At 46.7% G+C, this 16,654-nt stretch overlaps 1 protein-coding gene across 1 annotated transcript in view; it reads left to right on the top strand.

Moving 5' to 3' along the window:
• The window catches only part of DENND2A (DENN domain containing 2A), a 92,519-nt gene continuing 75,865 nt past the window's right edge, over positions 1 to 16,654 (top strand). Inside the window, exon 1 of the mRNA XM_069462607.1 lies at positions 1 to 324. The gene's annotated coding sequence lies outside the window, so the exon portion shown is untranslated. The remainder of the gene's footprint in view (positions 325 to 16,654) is intronic.

Below are 16,654 nucleotides of genomic sequence, written 5' to 3'. Positions count from 1 at the left end.
GCAGATCGTCGCCGAGCCGCGAGAGGAAGAGGAAGGGGGCAGACCGGCGAGTCTGCGCTCGGCTGGCCGCGGGAGGGGCGGCCGAGAGAAGCGCGCCGCCGAGGCCGGGGGCGGCCGGGACCCGACGGGAGCGCGCGCGCCGGGGACCCCGGGGCTGGCCGGCGGCCGGGGGAGGCTCGCGGACAAAGGGGCGGAGGGCTGTGGGCCATGGCGCCCTGGGCCCCCGCCGCCGCTCTCCCGCGCGCCGCGCCGCCCGCCGTCTCCGCCCGCCCGGGCGCCCCCGAGATGCGCCCCGGAGCCCGCGGAGCCGCCGCCCGCGGGGAGGTAGGGCCGGGCCGGGGGTGCGGGGGCCGAGCTGGGAGGAAGCGGGGGCCCGGGGAGGGAACGCGTGGGGAGGGGGGGAGCGGCTCTAGCTGCCTGAACCCAGAGTTGGGAAGTGGCTCTGCGAAGAGACCGGGTTACCCGCGTGCGGACTTGGGGACACCAAGGCGCCGTCCTGCCCGGGCGCTTCAGCCCGGCCGCGGGACTTGTGCGAACCTTCATCCATACGTCCTTCCCGGGCTCAGGATGACCCCAGGGCCGCGCCGGGAAGCCGCCGTCCTGGGTCTCGGAAACCTGCAGACACTTGGGAGAGCCCCCGCCCCGCGCCGCGCTGGGTCCCCCAGGGGCGTGAGTGCGAGTGGCGGGGGGCTGGGAGGGGAGAATCGGGGCAGCCGAGCAGCCAGACCCCCCTCACTCTGGTCAGAATTTGCAGTCTTGGGAAAGCAAGAAGGTAAAGATGATTCAGTGCTCTTGTTTCTCCCACTTTTTCCCCAAGGATGGGAGCAGATTGAGCCCAGGAGAAGTCTCTTAACAACACAAGACATAATCATGTTTAGGAGGGTCACAGAGAACTGGTTCCAGACCACTGAGTAGGGCCAGACCTCAGTGGTGGACTGTGCCGTGAGAGGCTGGGGGCAGGAAGCTGGGCAGTGCCGTGGAGGGGCATGGAGTGGGGCAAGGGAAGTGCAGTGACTCTGCTCAAACCATCTGGTGCTGGGAAGGAGCAGGCTGGCTTCTAGCTGGTGTTCAGATGCGCTTCAGGAATGTGACTTCACAAATGCTCCAAATGACATTGGCTGGGAGTAATAGTTATAATAGGCGCTCTACCGTAATCTTGTTATTAATATTAAACTCTTACACTCTCTGTGGTTACTCCATAAAAGAAAAGAACAAAATCTTTTCTCCTTGCATCATCAAATGTCAAACACAAAGAGTGAAGTAGGAAGTCGTTGGGGTGGGCAGTTTAGGACGAAGCTGAATTCGAAGAAGAAGTCAAAGGCAAACAGAGGCTGGTTTTGAGGTAGAATAATGAAAAGGCTGGCAGAAGGGCTGGCCTCTAGTCTTTTTATTCTAGAAGATTCGAACCCTGCCTGTGTCATGTGTTCATTCACTTAAACAGCTCTGTGTGCTAGGTGTTAGGGATGCAGTGATGAGTAAGACATCGTCCTTCCGTCCAGGAACTCACCATCTGAGCTGGGTAGTCAGACAAAACAGCAAAACCAATCCTGGTCTGGCTTGTCTGAGCGCTGCATGCCTTAGAGCTAGGGGAACCCAGGGAGGCACCCAGTGAGGGAAGGGCCACAGAGTAGGTGATGCTTGGGCTGAGCCTTGAAAACCTCTTCACCAAGAAAACAAAGCAGGGAAGGTCATTTCAGGCTGAGAGAATAGCACGTGCAAAGTCACCAAGAAGGCAGAGGAGAGGCAGGGTGGGGAGAATTCAGCGTGGTTGCAGTGTGCAGGGGTGTGCCTGTGTGCACAGGGAGAGGTGAGGCAGGGGGCTGTAGGGGCAGATGGGCACAGGGAAGGAAGGATCTGTGAGAAGGAAGAAGGAATTCACTGAAGCAGGAGTGCTGGGCTCAGCTTTGGGTCTTGGAAAGCTCATTCTGGGTGTTGGGTGGAGGTCTAGAGGAGGGGAGACCAAGGTTTTGCAGCACCCAGGCCAGAATCACTGTGGAATAGGATGGTAGCAAAGGTGAGGCAGGAAAGGCTGGAAGATTCCAGAGGTCCAGAGGCAGGACTTGGTGACTGGTTTAGGCACAGAGTTAGGGAACTTAGACTAAACCAACATACAGAAATGCTTTGTTTTTCAGGAGAAAACAAAGCAAGCAAAAGAAATGGATATTTTGAATGGTCTGATTTTAGTAGATTACAACACTTGGACAATGCATTTGGCTCTAAGTTTTCTGGCAGCTCAGAGACAAACAAAAATACACTGGATTGCATAGTTTTGGATTTTGGACAACAGAAAGCATACAAATTAATATTCAGAACAAAATTTTTCCTGGAAGTGAACTCAACTGGGAATTATGTGGAACTTCGTGTAAAGACTAAAAAGCGACATAGGAAAAAAAAATCTTCATTGCTGGTGTTACAAAAGATGGGAAGATAAAACTCCACATGACTGTCTTCCTGTACCATCTTCCTGTTACATCTAGGGGAATGTGCTGCATTTCAGTGAGGGCTGGGTGTCAGCTCAGGGTGTGGGCAATTGTGGCACAGGGCAGCTAGGGCCAGGGGAATCCTACAGAGGAGACAGTGGACCCTCAAGTGTAGGAGGAGGTAAAACCAACCCCAATGAATGTAGAGCAAAGTACCCAGGGTGCCCAACCATGAAGGGAAGTAGGTACAGCATAGTGTCACCTGCAGGTTGGTGGGCTGAGACTCTGGTCTGGAGAAGGGGCCAGGTAGGGGATACTATGTTGGAAGCCAGCGTCCAGGAATCCTGACTAATGGGGAAACAGGCAGGAGAATGGGTATGGTAGTGTAGGATTCCATTCATACTGGCAAGTGTACTTTCCAGGGTGGTCCAGGCCATTCTGCCCGTAGAGCTGATATTGAGCCTGCTTCTAAGGAGGTAGGAAAAGGGTGGGGCTCAGGAGACCAGAAATCCTCTCCCCAGAGAGGCCTGGGAGGGTGGGAATCTTGTTTGCTGCAACGCAAGGAAGTTGCAGAGGAACCGGGAGTGGGAGCTGAGAGCTGGGAGGTCCTGCAGACTCAGGCACAGATCTCTTCGCCAGCCCTTCCCTTTGGTTTCTGCAGAAGGCAGGGAACCTCCAGAATCTACTATATGTTCATGCATTGCTAATGTGTCCTCTATAAACTTCAAGCTATTTCTTGCCAACTACAGCTGTCTTAAATGAACATTGAGTAGGTATGGGATTCTACCCCCCCAATCAAATTTCTTAACATTGTAACTTGGGGTGCATATTAGAATATTCCATTTAAATGCTGGGGAGGGGGATTTTTAAGAATAACTGATGCCTGGGCTCCACCCTAGGCCAATTAAATAAAAATTTCTGGGCATCAGTATTTTTCAAGGTCTTGATTGATTTTAAGGTACAGCCAAGATTAAGAGTGGCTACTGTAACAGTAGGGCTCATCACAGGGAGGGACGGAAACCTCAGATTCCAAAAGATCTGAGGGGGGTGCATGGGACACTTCATGGGTACTCCTGAGTGGCCAAGGCTGACCCTGTTTGTGGCTGTGTTCTGGAAGTCTCCTGTGCTCCTCCTGGACTTGCTGCCTTGCCCCCAAGGTCCTTGCAGGTTCTCCTCTGTTCCTTTCTGCAGTCACCCTGCTGAAGACCTAAGGGTTAGCAGTTCCTTCCCTGGTGCTACTCTGGATTGCTATTTCTTGGAGAAATTCTAGTGAAACTGTTTTTTCATGGCTTTGTTGTACAGACCCTTTGAGGCTGTGGCACCTTGTTGTCCTCACAGCTGCCTCTTGGCTAACATTCCTCTGTAGCACTCGGGCCTGGCCCTGGGCCCCAGCCATTATAGCCTTGTGTGCCCAGGCATGGACCCTTCATCTGCCACCGGAACCAGACAGGCTCCACCTGTACCCGGGGCTCTCTTGAAATTCCCGGAGCTGGTTACCCAGCAGGAAGATTGCCAGGCCTGTCTGCCCCCATTAATTATAGGAGGCAAGTCAGTGCCTGGAACCGAGGCAAGGGATTAACTCAGTTCTCTACATTTGATGTTCAGAAGACCTCAGTATGTCAGGAAGCCAAAGTCAGACTCTCTCTTACCCTTCTGTTAAAACAAGTGTCTGATGTGGGCAAGAGTTTATCCTGTCTTCTCTTATTTGGCCTAGAAGTTAAACCCTTTACCAGCTGGGGCCCAGAATGGCTGAGCTGTCTTTGGCTTCCCTTTGACATGTCTGTTTTTGGCTTGCAGTCCAGAGGGGCTAAAAGAGAAATAAGCCTGAGACCCTCTTTTCTAACTGGCTGAACTATGGAAAAGCAAGTTATCATTTTTCTCCCTGGCCTTAGGGAAGGAAGGGCTGAGTCACCCTTCCAGCAAGCTTAGGGAAGAGGTTAACTTGCCTCAGCGGTAGGAAACTAGGAGGTTACAGGCTCCCCTTCAGAAGGAAATGAAAGCAGGATTGGGCTGGAGAGTGAGGCCAGGGCAGGGAGCCGCGACCTTGACTGTGACCGCTCTTCCCATGATCCCTTCCCTGGGCTGCTCATCTTAACTGAAGGGCTTGTCAGACCAGTTCAAGTGGAGTGTCAAATTTATTTCTTTTCGTTGTTTTGTTTCCTTAAAAGTGTACTTTAAGCTTTTATTTATATGTATATATATTTATTTATTTATCTATTTACATGTAAACTAGGTAAGTTATGTTTGTCTTAAAACATTTAAAAAACACATAAAAAGAATAAAATGGGCTGGGCATGGTGGCTCATGCCTGTAATCCTAGCACTCTAGGAAGCCCAGGCTGGAGGACTGCTTGAGGTCTGGAGTTCAAGATCAATTTGAGCAACAGCGAGACCCCATCTCTACAAAAAAACAGAAAAAGTTAGCTGGGCATGGTGGTGAGAGCCTGTAGTCCCAGCGACTCAGGAGGCTGAGGCAGGAGGATTGCTTGAGCCCAGGAGTTTGAGGTTGCAGTGAGCTAGGTGACACCTCTGCACTGTAGCCCAGGTGATAGAGCAAGACCTTGCCTCAAAAAAAAATGAGAATAAAAGGAAAAATGAAAGTTTACCCATACTATTTCCCTCTTCAGAGGTGGTCACTTCTAGATCTTTTTTCTTTGCATGTAATATATTATGTTTATTTGTTTTTTACAAATACGGAAGCATGCTCTACATATTGTTCTGCAACATGCTAGCATAATCTAAAAGTATTTTATGAGACTAATTCCATGTGGTACATACACAGCCCTCTCCCTTTTAACAGCTAGCTGCCTTTGTATGGATTGACTTAATTTGTTTAACAAAGTATTGATTTATGAGCAATTGGTTGTTTCCAATTTCAGCTACTGCAAAGGATGCTGCCACAAATACCCTCTGGCACTTGTTCCAATATTTCTATAAGATAAATTCCTAAAAGTGGAATGGCTAGCTTAAAATAGATGTCAAAGCCAAATACTTATTGAATATATTTGTGCCCAGTGACGGTCATTTTGAAAATGAGATTCTAATACTCAGTCTTAGAAAAATTATAAGCTCTATTACCTCTCTCTTCCTTAATCCAAGTGTCCTCACACTGGATATGCCCTGAATTTATTATGATTTTCTTTTTAAGTTAATATGACAATTAAAATTTATGGTGTGGCACATTCATAGAGGCAATTAGAGTTTCTAAGAAATTTTTTATAGATTGTCATCTATGTTGTCACAATTTTGTCTCTTGCTGTTTGTTGTGTTCCCATAAACTTGATCACACCTAACCACGATTAACGTATGTATAGGTTAAAACCTTAGGAGGGATGGGGTGAGCGACACAAAAGAGTGAATCCAATGAAAGAATCTCAGGTGCTCTCTTTCTCTCCCTCGTACTTTCTTGCTTCTCAGAAGAGAGGGTGCAGTAAGGGTAGAATTTGATTGATCACTAAATTCTCTGCAAACTTATGGTGGGTAACGGATAGGTAACCATACATACAAACTGGGACAGTTTCAAACGTTAAAAGGAAGCACTAAAAATAAATTGTTAATGACGTATGACAAGCCTAGTCTGCACTATCCCTGCAAACTACTCCTTGTGGCCATAATGGTAAGAGCTCAGAGTTGGACGTGCTCATTCATTCTCCTCACTGGGCCAGGTACGTTGACTGAGGCAGAGATGATTTGGTATCATCCTCCTATTTCCTTATGGCCTTTCTTAGCCCCCCTAGAGTTGCGGCCTGAGCCCAGGGAAGGGGAAGGGCCAGGTGGGTAACCCAGGGTTGCATGTGAACTTGTTCTCATCAGTGAGTCACAGGACACGGGTACTACTGTCCCTGCCCCTCCCGGCTCACCATGGAAAAACAGTTCTGGGATTCTCTACTTAACAGCAAACTGAAAGCATTAAAGCAGGATACTTCTAGAATTTTACTTGTGCTTCTCATATCCCTGGGAAATACAGGCTAAACCTCCCCCAGATGACCAAGCAGAGGCATTTGTGTGGGATCGTGCAGCAAATCATGATTCCAGCTGACCTTGCATGGTCGGGGAGAAGCCGTATGCTCTGGTTTGGTTACTGGAAGGAATGATGGGGCAGCCTGAGACACAGAACTTGCATCCCCTGCAGTTAAAGTGACACTAGTCTCTCAGCCACAGACTTGGTTGGGGTGTTGGCTGGGAAGACAGAAAAGAACTTCCTGAAGCAGCTTGCCCCATGCTCTGGGCTCTCCGGGAACTCAAAGGAATTCTCTACTTAATACTATGAGGTGCAGGTGAGATTTGTTCAGATTTGGAATGAAGTGTTTGGTCATCCAACCCCAAGTCTAACTTCCTGGCAGCTTGCAGCAACTGTCAGATGTGAAGACATCTGGTCCATTTCGTCATCTGTATTTGTGACAATCAACAAACATACACAAGCTCCCAGGACATCAAAAGGGGACCAGTGCCCTCTGTTTACCCTCCAGCTGACTGTTGCATCTTATGGGGTGGAAAAACATCAGAGAAGAGAGAGCTTCTTAATGCCTCTCAAAACAATCCAAGTTCAAGATTCCAGCACCACGGAGAAAAAGCCAAGAGAGCCTCTTACCCCAGGCTCTCCTTTCCCTTGAACACAGGATGGCCAAGATTGCTGGTCTGGGACAGAGCCGAGGGAGATGCATGGGGAAAGGGGCCAAGAGGCTGCTTCTAGGTATATGCACAACCCTGGGGTTTCGGTTGCTGATTTATTGGAGGAAAAGAGAATGAGAATGCTCCTTTGGGGACGATGAGACAGGCATAACAACCAAAAGAGTCCCATGAGGCAGATCCATATGTTCCTTCCCCACATCCCTGAAATCTGGCTTCCATCCTAACCATCTGCTGAAACCTTATCCCAGGTTACTAATGGTAAATCCCATGGCCAGTTCCCTGTTCTCATGGTTCTCGGTCGTGGTAATGCACTTGGTATACCTGACCCTTCCTTCTTGAAACCCTAGTTGAAGTTGATGTAAAACTGGGGTGCAGTGATAGATCTGATCTGTGTCACTTGTCAAAATATTGAAATGCTTCTGTTCTGGTTGGTAAATATTTGCTGCCCTGAGCCCCCTAGGTGTCCCACATTCCCAGGACCACAAGACCACTCCAGGATTCAGCCATTACAGAGTTAACAGTAAGGCCATTCTGATTGGTGGGTGCCCATGCACACCTTGTATTTTGAATACTGCCTCCTCACCCTAGACTCCGTACTGTTTTGGTTGTCCTAATTGTCTCTTGCAAAAGAGATCTTCACTAATTCCTCTTCTTCTCATTCAACAAGTATTTATACAACATTTACAGTAAACTCAGATCTGGGTCAGACTGCCATCAGACCTCATCTCCTAGTTGGAAAGCCCATGCAAAGAAACATAGACACTGCGTGGAGAGTTGAGTGTCAAGGGCAACAGAAGGATACCCCCGTGCCTCCCTTCTTTCTCCCTTGGACAGCTCATTTGTGCCTACGGTTTCATTAGCTTCCTCCAGAGTTGTTCTTTCATGAGATCCTTAGATCATTCCCTCTTACTGCCTACTCTGTATACTTCCTCTTGAATGCACCACTCTTCCCTTGCCACCTCCAAAAGAGAACATGTCTTCATTAGGCGTCATCCTTATTTCCCTAGGGTAGCAAACCTTCGCTCCTCTTTCCTATTTCAGAACGTCCCAGCGTCTAGCCTGCCTGCCCGTTCCATCCTCTCCCTGGCTTCCCATGCAAGTCCCAGCGCTCCTGTCCCACCAGTCTGTCTTCTTACTGGGCGGGCGGGGCTCACCTTCTCTTTTGTTTCATGCTCTCTTCTTTCCTTGAACACGTTCCCTTGCCCAACTCTTAAATCTAACAAAGTCTTTATGGGCCACCAAATTCCGCCTCATTGCAGCAGTCCCTGACTCCTCTGACTTTCATTGCCCTCTTCCAAATTCCTCCAGTTTCTGTTTCATAGCATTTACCACTGTAGTTCAAATTTAGTCCTTAAGCCAATCTCACATTGTGACTTTTATTAAACATGCATCAGGCATTCCCCAGACTGATCTTGTCTTTTTGTCTTGAACAATCACAATCTTCTATTGGTATTTGGTTAACTGAGTTTATATCTTTTATCTGCAGCTTACGGGAATGGACTACTTTTTATACTTGTATATTCCCAACAGCACCTCACACAGAGCACTGTGTCCAGCTTGTTGATTAATCTTATTGATTAGTTTCAAATCCATCAATGCTGGCTCAGATGAGCTAAATAAAATCATAGGCAAAAGGTCATTTCCCATATCTCAAAACTTAGCTAAATAAAAATGAGCATATTTCCAGGCATTGCGCAACTTCTGAGTACAAAACACCCGGCACAGATAGGAAACAAACAGAAGTAGGGCCTCAGCTTATATGGGGCTAGAAAACAGAGTGGGAGAGAGAGGTCAGGACGAGCAGGCTGTGTGGACCTGAGGGTGACCCCCCCGCTTGTTTTCATGGTTGGCGTTGTCCCGGAGGAGGCTGAGCACTAACAGCTCTCAGTATGCCCGGCTTCTTCTGGAAAGGGAAGCAGGGTCAGCTCCCCTTCTGGTTCCAAACCCACCTTTTACAGATTATATCCTAACAGCAGTTATATGTTGGAGAGTGTTTTAGAGCTTTACCACACTTGCAATCAAGTGAGGCCACGTAAGCAGCCTTGCCGATGAGTTGAAGACATGGTAGTATTATTAATACATTAATGATTTATATGTTATATTACTATTCATTAGTATTATTTGGCAGAGTTAAGTTCGCTTTATAATAACAGAAGACATTTGTGGAGCACTTTTTCTGGGATTTTCACTGTGCCAAATGCTTCACAGGTGCAATTTCATTTAATCCTTACCATAGTCTTTCAAAGTGGGTGCTACTATTATCACCATTTCATAGAGGAGAAAACTAAGGCTTAGAAAAGTAACTTGACCAAGGTCCCACAGCTCTCAGGATTCACTGGAATTTGAAACTGCATCTGTCTGATTTCAAACGCTTTGCTTTTAACTCCTATGATACACCGTCTCGCAAGCTCTTTTCCTGGAACCTGGGAGCAGCTGCACGAGCAGCCTCAGCCCCGTTCTCTTTCGCTGGCTCCGTGGAAGGGGATGAGAGATGACGTCTCCCTCTAAGATTGCTGCCTTTTGTCCAAATGTGCTGGCTGGGAGCCAGGCCTGGAAACTCTCTGCTCATGGAAAGAAAGAACAGAAAGAAGCCAGCAAAAGAGGGTGGGAAGGAGTGTGAGGGGGAGGAACGGAAGAGGGGGACAGGAAGGCAAGAGGGAGAAAGGAGCTGGGAAAGTGAGGAGTTTGCGGGTAACACAGCTGGAGCAAGAGATGGCCGTGCCAGGAAGCCAATGAACGTGACCTTCAGGTGCATTCCATTCAAGCGGCTGTTTAGTGGTATAATGTGAGCAGCCAGCCGGGGGAACACAGGCCTTGGGGGCTCTCCAGGTGCTCAGAGACCAGGACATATCCCACAGGGTGGCCCTTCCTCCCCTCCTCAGTATTACTGTTTGGTGAGGTGAGGTGAAAATTAACATCAGGAAAACCTTCAGAAGGAAAAGCAGTCCCCAAATGGCAGCCTGAGGGCTGCCTTTGTAGTGGAGAAGCCTGGCCAGGGAGGGCCTTGTTGCCAGGGCGTGCATGGTGCACAGGGGACGGACAGGAGGGGAGAGGGGACTGGGTGCTGCATACTTTGAATAAAAGCAAACCATAGCAATGTGCTGAGTCTCTACTCTGGATCCAGGAGTGGAAGGCCTGTCCCCTGTCCCCACAGTACAGGTAGCCTTGGGAAAACTTCATCCCTCCGGGCCTCCATTTCCACATCTGTCAAGGGGAGACAACCGTAGGATTAGTGAAAACAGTCTTTGTAGAGAGAAATGAAACAATCTACGCAGAATCTTGCCTAGCAAATAGCGAGTGCTAAATTAATGTTAGTCATTTAGTCATTATTGCAGTTTAATTTGAGGTATCAAAACATAAATATGTGAAACCTTGAGTAAAATATATATAAATAACACTTGAAGCCAACCATAAAAGAGATAACACAAGGTTATGTACATTTAGTTAGATAACCAAGTATAGATAAGTTAATAATTGCTATAGAAATTTAAAGGAGGAGTGAAGAACTTCAGTTCGGGGTGGCCAGCATCGGTTTAATGGAAAAGTTGGGATTTAAGGTAGATGTAATAACAACTGAGAGTATGAACAAAAGGTCAGGGCTGAGAAAATTCTAATCACTAAAGCCCAGGAATAATTTTGCCAATAGGACATTCAAGCTATTCTCATGCCCATGATACACACTTGGATATAGCATTTCATACATATATTTCAGCTGCAAAAAAAGTTGATCACCAGAATGCCGCATCAGACGAAGAGACATCTGGATGTGAAATAACGGAGCCCCCTCCTCATTCGGTCTTGGGTGGGTTTTTTGGTGGGTCTCCATTCTCTGTGGCTCTGATGGTCTGAGTACATCCTCTCCTATTTCATTGCTTTTCAGTCCTTCTCTTGGATTCCCTGTCTCTCTCTCTCTCTCTTTCTCACTCTCAGCCTCCAGTTCATTTCCTTTAACCTGCTAACACTAACTTTCTTTTCCTCCCTGTTGCAGAACAAGCAGAAGCTCTGAATACTACATTAATTTCTTTACAAAAGAAGAGAAGAAAAAGCATTCAGTAGGAGCCCATGGCTAACGTTACCTGGTCGTAGGGCAAATGTTTTTGTCTTTTGTTGTTTTATAAAAAAACCCTCTCAACATCCTAATAATAACAAAGAACATTTCTCCCTTCTAAAAAACAAAAACAAAGCACTAATTCCAGAAATCTCTCTGGGTTTCTGAAGAGGCGGGCTCTTCAGCTGACATAATAAATGGAAAGGAAAGAAGCACCTTAAAGAATATGTAACTAGCAGACCCAGGCTCTCCTGGGACAGCTTCTCCATGGAAATGTGAGTCGTCAGGGGCGAGAGAAAGGAGTGTGGAGGAAGTAACTGAGCCTCGATGGGGTAACCAGAGCCCTGGGTTATGTTGCTGCCTCTGCCACCATACAGGCAGGTGAATGAAGCTAGGTGAGCCACAAAACCCCTCGGCCACCGTGTTGTCATTTTCAGCCCTGACTTTCCTACCTATCATCTTCCTGTGTTCATGTTTGGGAGAGTCTATGCCATGGGCTTTTCCAGCTCATTATGTGTTTTTATGTGTTTTGTTTGTTTGTTTGTTTGTTTTGCCTTCTTTGGATTTCCTCACTGGGCTGGGACCCCTAAGAAGCACTGTCATTTATAGGCTGGGTTCCCAGTGACCACTGGGTCATGAGGAGAGAGCTGCTGGGGCCGGGAGGAGGTTGGGAAGGCTGGGTCAACCAGTGCAGTCGTCACTCCCAACAGGGTCCTGGGAGAAGAGGCTCAGCATTTCCTGAAGGCAAATGACTCCCAAAATAGACAGAGGGATGGGAAGAGGATTTTGTCATCCCTTTACTCCTGTCAACTCAGCTCGGGCTCAGCATTTCCTCATGGCAAATGACTCCCAAAATAGACAGAGGGATGGGAAGAGGATTTTGTCATCCCTTTCCTCCTGTCAACTCAGCTCTTCCTTCTGGTTGTCCAAACTATGCAGCCTCTTGTAAATGTTTTTCATTCAAATGTGTCCCTGCCAGTGGAGGGTGGGAGTAGGGATGTGAGCTCTGTTTTCTCCTATATTTGTAAATCCAAACAAAAACTGAAGAAGACATACATGGCTTTTGTTTGTTCATTTACCCACAGTAACCTCTCATGAGTCCATCTCAATATAAGGTCAGAGTTTTTTCAGTGGGGTTTTTATTGAGAGAGAAGTAAGGAGGGATATTGTACACCTTCTGATACCATGACGTATTTAACTTCATCCAAGGGTTCACCAGATCCTACTGTTATAATGCTTATAGTATGCTCTTTACGTCCTAGAAAGGTTAGGTCTCATGACATCGGCCTTACTAAGACTTCAGATGTTCTTAGCACTTGTAGGGACAGGAAGACTCTCCTTAGGGAGAGACAGGGACTTGAGAGCTGCTCTTGTGACATCCATAGTGTGGAGCTGCAATCCCCAACCCCCAGCCCATGGACTGGGTAGCAGTCCTGTCTGGCTGCATGGCTGGAGATGGTGGGAGAGCCAGGGAAGCTTCATCTGTATTTACAGCCCCTCCCCATTGCTTGCATCACCGCATAAGCTCCGCCTCCTGTCGGATCAGCTGCCTGCATTAGATTCTCATGGGAGCATGAACCATACTGTAAACTGCGCATGTGAGGGATCTAGTTTGGGCGCTGCTTATGAGAATCTAATGCCTGATGATCTGAGGTGGAGCTAAGGCGGTGATACTAGCCCTGGGGAGTGCCTGCAAATATAAATTATCATTAGCAGAGAGGTCTGAATGCACAATAAATATAATGCACTTGAATCATCCCAAAACCATCCTATCCCCCAATTCCCTCTCCTCTCTCCCCCAAAAAAATTGTCTTCCATGAAACTGGGCCCTGGTGCCAAAAAGGTTGGAGACCGCTGCCGTAGAGAATGGTCAGATCACACCCAACCTCCTGTGCCAGGCTGGAGACCAATTTAATGGGGGCTTCAGTTTCTTTAGTGGCTGAAATTTGTTCAGCTTCAGCCATATGCAGATTCATGTTCAAAACAGTCACATAATGCTGTGAGACACATACATCCTTATTTTTTCACTTTGGGAAAGTCACTGAATATAGATTGAACATGGCCCTGTGTTACTGGTAATTCCTCCGGTGGCATAAGCAAACAAGGGTAGGCGGGTATCTTGTGGAACCCCTGGGCAGGAAGGCAGCCTGGCCTCAGGAGTGGATTGGATACGGGGAGTGCAAAGCCATCTTTCCCAGGGCATCATTTTTCTCCACAAGGTGCTTTCTCCGGTCCTTAGTCCACAGGGTGGAAACTGGCTACCTCATAGCCCGGTGTTTCTGCTTCCGGGTCACACAGTGAGATTGCCGCAACTCCCCTGGAAGGAATCTGATTGGCTCGACTTGAATTAGGCCTTCCTTCGAGCCAATCAGGTGTGACCTGGGGGTGGGTCCATAGTTCACATATGGCTGCCAGTGTCCTGCTGACCCGTGGATGAGGGAAGGGGCAGTTTGCAGAAAATAGTGACTCCTAGAGAGGTAGGCAAGCTCCGCAGTGTGCCTGCTGTGTCTACTACCTGTGTTTTATTTAACCATTTTGTATTCATTTGCCTTAACCAGTGTACTCTTAAGAACCGTGGTCCTGAGGTTTACTCGCTAAATTTACGGAAGTAGATATTGCTTGTGAAGGAAGAAATGGTGTAATACAGTCCCGGCTTTGGGGCTACACACGTCTCTTTAAATCTCAGTGATACTATTTATCAGCTACATGCCTTAGTTTCCTCATCTGTAAAATGAAGTTGACTTCCTATTATGTGCTCAGTACGCTGTGCCAGGTGCTAGGTAGATGCTTGCATGCTTGCCTTTGTTTCTGTCTTTCAACAGCTTTATCGAGATGTGATTCACATATCATAAAAATTCATCCATTCAACTTGTCAATTTAATGTATTTTTTGGTATATTCACAGAGCTGTATAACCACTACCACAATTGTAGAACATTTTCATCACCCCAGAAAAGAAACCATACCCCTTAGCCATCAGTCCCCACCACCCCATCTCCTTAGCCCTGAGCAACCACTAGGCTACTTTTTGTCTCTATGGATTGGCCTATTCTGGACATTTCATATAAAGGGAATCATATAACATATAGCCTTTAATATGTGCCTTTATTTAGCATAATGTTTTTGAGGTTCATCCACGTTGTAGCATATATCTATACTTCATTCCTTTTGTGGGTGAATAATTTTCCATTGTATGGATATACCACATTTTGTTTGTCCGTCAGTTAATGGCCTTTTGGGTTGTTTCTGCTTTCTGGCTGTTATGAATAATGCCACTATGAGCATTTCCATAGAAAAACATATGTGGACATATCTCTTGGGAGATGCATTATTTCTTTGATTAATTATGTTTGTAAAATGCTTAATGCAGTGCCTGACAGGATGTAACAAAGTGTTAATTTTCTTACTCTGACCTTCCTGGAGGGTTATGAATGAAAGTTATTTCCTGCTTACTGCCCTTAGAAGAAAGTCAGGCTCCCCCAAAGAGCCTGACCGCTTTGGGTCAGATTCTGAGGTTACTGTCCCCAGGGAGTTCTGGCATCACTGAGTAGAAGATTCTTGCATCAGGCTTGAGAGGGGTGATAATCCCAGGTGGTTCTGGTTAAAGGTACGGGGAGAGCAGATAACAAGATTTAAGGGGTGAAATATAGAATCTGGAATAGAAGGATATGAATTGGATTCCCAATTCTACTACTTAAACACTGGAATAGTAGGCAAGTCTCTGACCCTTGATCTTCTCACCTTCAAAATGAGAATAACAATAATTACATCTGGAAAATGGAAGAATGTCAGATTCTTCAGGGGCTGCTGTTAACCCCCCAGGGCTGCAGCCCCTTTAAAACTAATTCTGGCCCGCAGTTGGTTTTCTGACTCTGAGAAAGATCCAGGTCGTTCTGAGAAGTTCACCAGAATTGCTAACACATCCAGATTTGCAGGGTGATCTTTTTTTTTTTTTTTTTTGAGACAGCGTCTTGCTCTGTCGCCTGGGCTAGAGTGTCATAGCATCAGCCTAGCTCACTGCAACCTCAAACTCCTAGGCTCAAGCGATCCTTCTGCCTCATCCTGCCCAGTAACTGGGACTACAGGCGCACACCACCACGCCCAGCTAATTTTTTCTGGTTTAAGTAGAGTCTGAGTTTCCCTCTTGCTCAGGCTGGTTTCTAACTCCTGGCCTCAAGCGATCCTCCCACCTCCCAGAATGCTAGGATTACAGGTGTGAGCCACTGTGCCCAGCCAGCAGGGTGATCTTATTTGAACACTATTCAGCTGGGCTACTCAGTTATTCTAGCACCATTTATTTAGAAATCCTTGTTTGCCCTAGTGATTTAAGATGCCACCTTTATCATATATGAAATTCTATGTGTACTTGGGTCTGTGTCTCACCTTTCTATTCCGTTCCACTGGTCTGTTTATTCTTGTGGCAGTACCACATTGTTTTAATTATAGAGGCTTTATAGTATGTTTTAATATCTAATAGGGCTAGTTTCCTCCACAGCCTCCCTCCCCTACACCGTTGTTTATTTTTCAGTGTTTTTCTAGCTCTTCTTGCATGGTTGGTAATCTGGCTTTAAAGTATTCAGTGTCCTTCTGGAAGGTCCCAGTAGAGGGTCAGGGGCAGGATGGGGATTGAGTTGTCTATTGGACCTAGGTGTGCTTACTTCAGTAAACTGGTTATGTAAGATTCTGTTTTCTTTTATATTCATGAGCACTGAAGTCTTCTAGTGGCTGGATAGCACTCATTTACCCTGAACCTCCAAAAGAGCATTTTAAAATAATTTGAGAGAGAGAAAATGTTAAAACTTGGTGAATTTCGGTAGAGTATAAGGGTTTACTGAGTTTTCTGTACTATTCTTGCAACTGTTCTCTGAGCTTGAAATTGTTTCAAAATAAAAAATCTTAAAGGTCATTATGCTTCTGGTATCATCTTGGCAAAAGCTCAGAAAGTCACCAAGGTGTGTTCACAGATTCTGCCTTGGTTCACATGTTACCTGACCTCTGCGAGGAAATCCCGGAAATCAGGCATTTCCTTACAGAATACAATCAATCAGTGGTGCCTTTCATTCAGTGGTTTGTGCTTCCTAAAGTGCCAGTCATCCTGAGATTATGCAAACGTCTACACCTGTCACCTATGTACCCCAAAGGAAGTCTGACCCAATCTTCACGCCCAGCTTTTCCACAAAGTGATCTCACCTTCACCTGTTTTGCTTATCATATTGTGTTTTGTTTTGGAGACATTCATGTGCATCTTATTTCCTGTATGAAAATGAATACTCTTGGAGGACAAATATATCTATTTATTTTACATTTCTCCCAGGCTTCACTCAGTTACCTGTGAGAAGTAGGCACAACTATGAGTCGAAGAATGAATTACGTGACTATGGTCAGCCCTCGGTATCTGTGGGTTCTGCATGTGAGGATTCAGCTAATTACAGATTGAAAATATTTCGGAAAAAAATATTCCAGAAAGCGTTACATTTTTGCTAACATGTACTATGTAGTTAGACTAGGATGGTTACGTCTGTACCAAACCATGCGTAGACTGTTTTTTTCTTGTCA

The sequence above is a fragment of the Eulemur rufifrons genome, chromosome 29 (assembly GCF_041146395.1).
Source record: "Eulemur rufifrons isolate Redbay chromosome 29, OSU_ERuf_1, whole genome shotgun sequence".
NCBI classification, from domain to species: Eukaryota; Metazoa; Chordata; class Mammalia; order Primates; family Lemuridae; genus Eulemur; species Eulemur rufifrons.
This window is presented reverse-complemented; position numbering and strand designations above follow the sequence as displayed.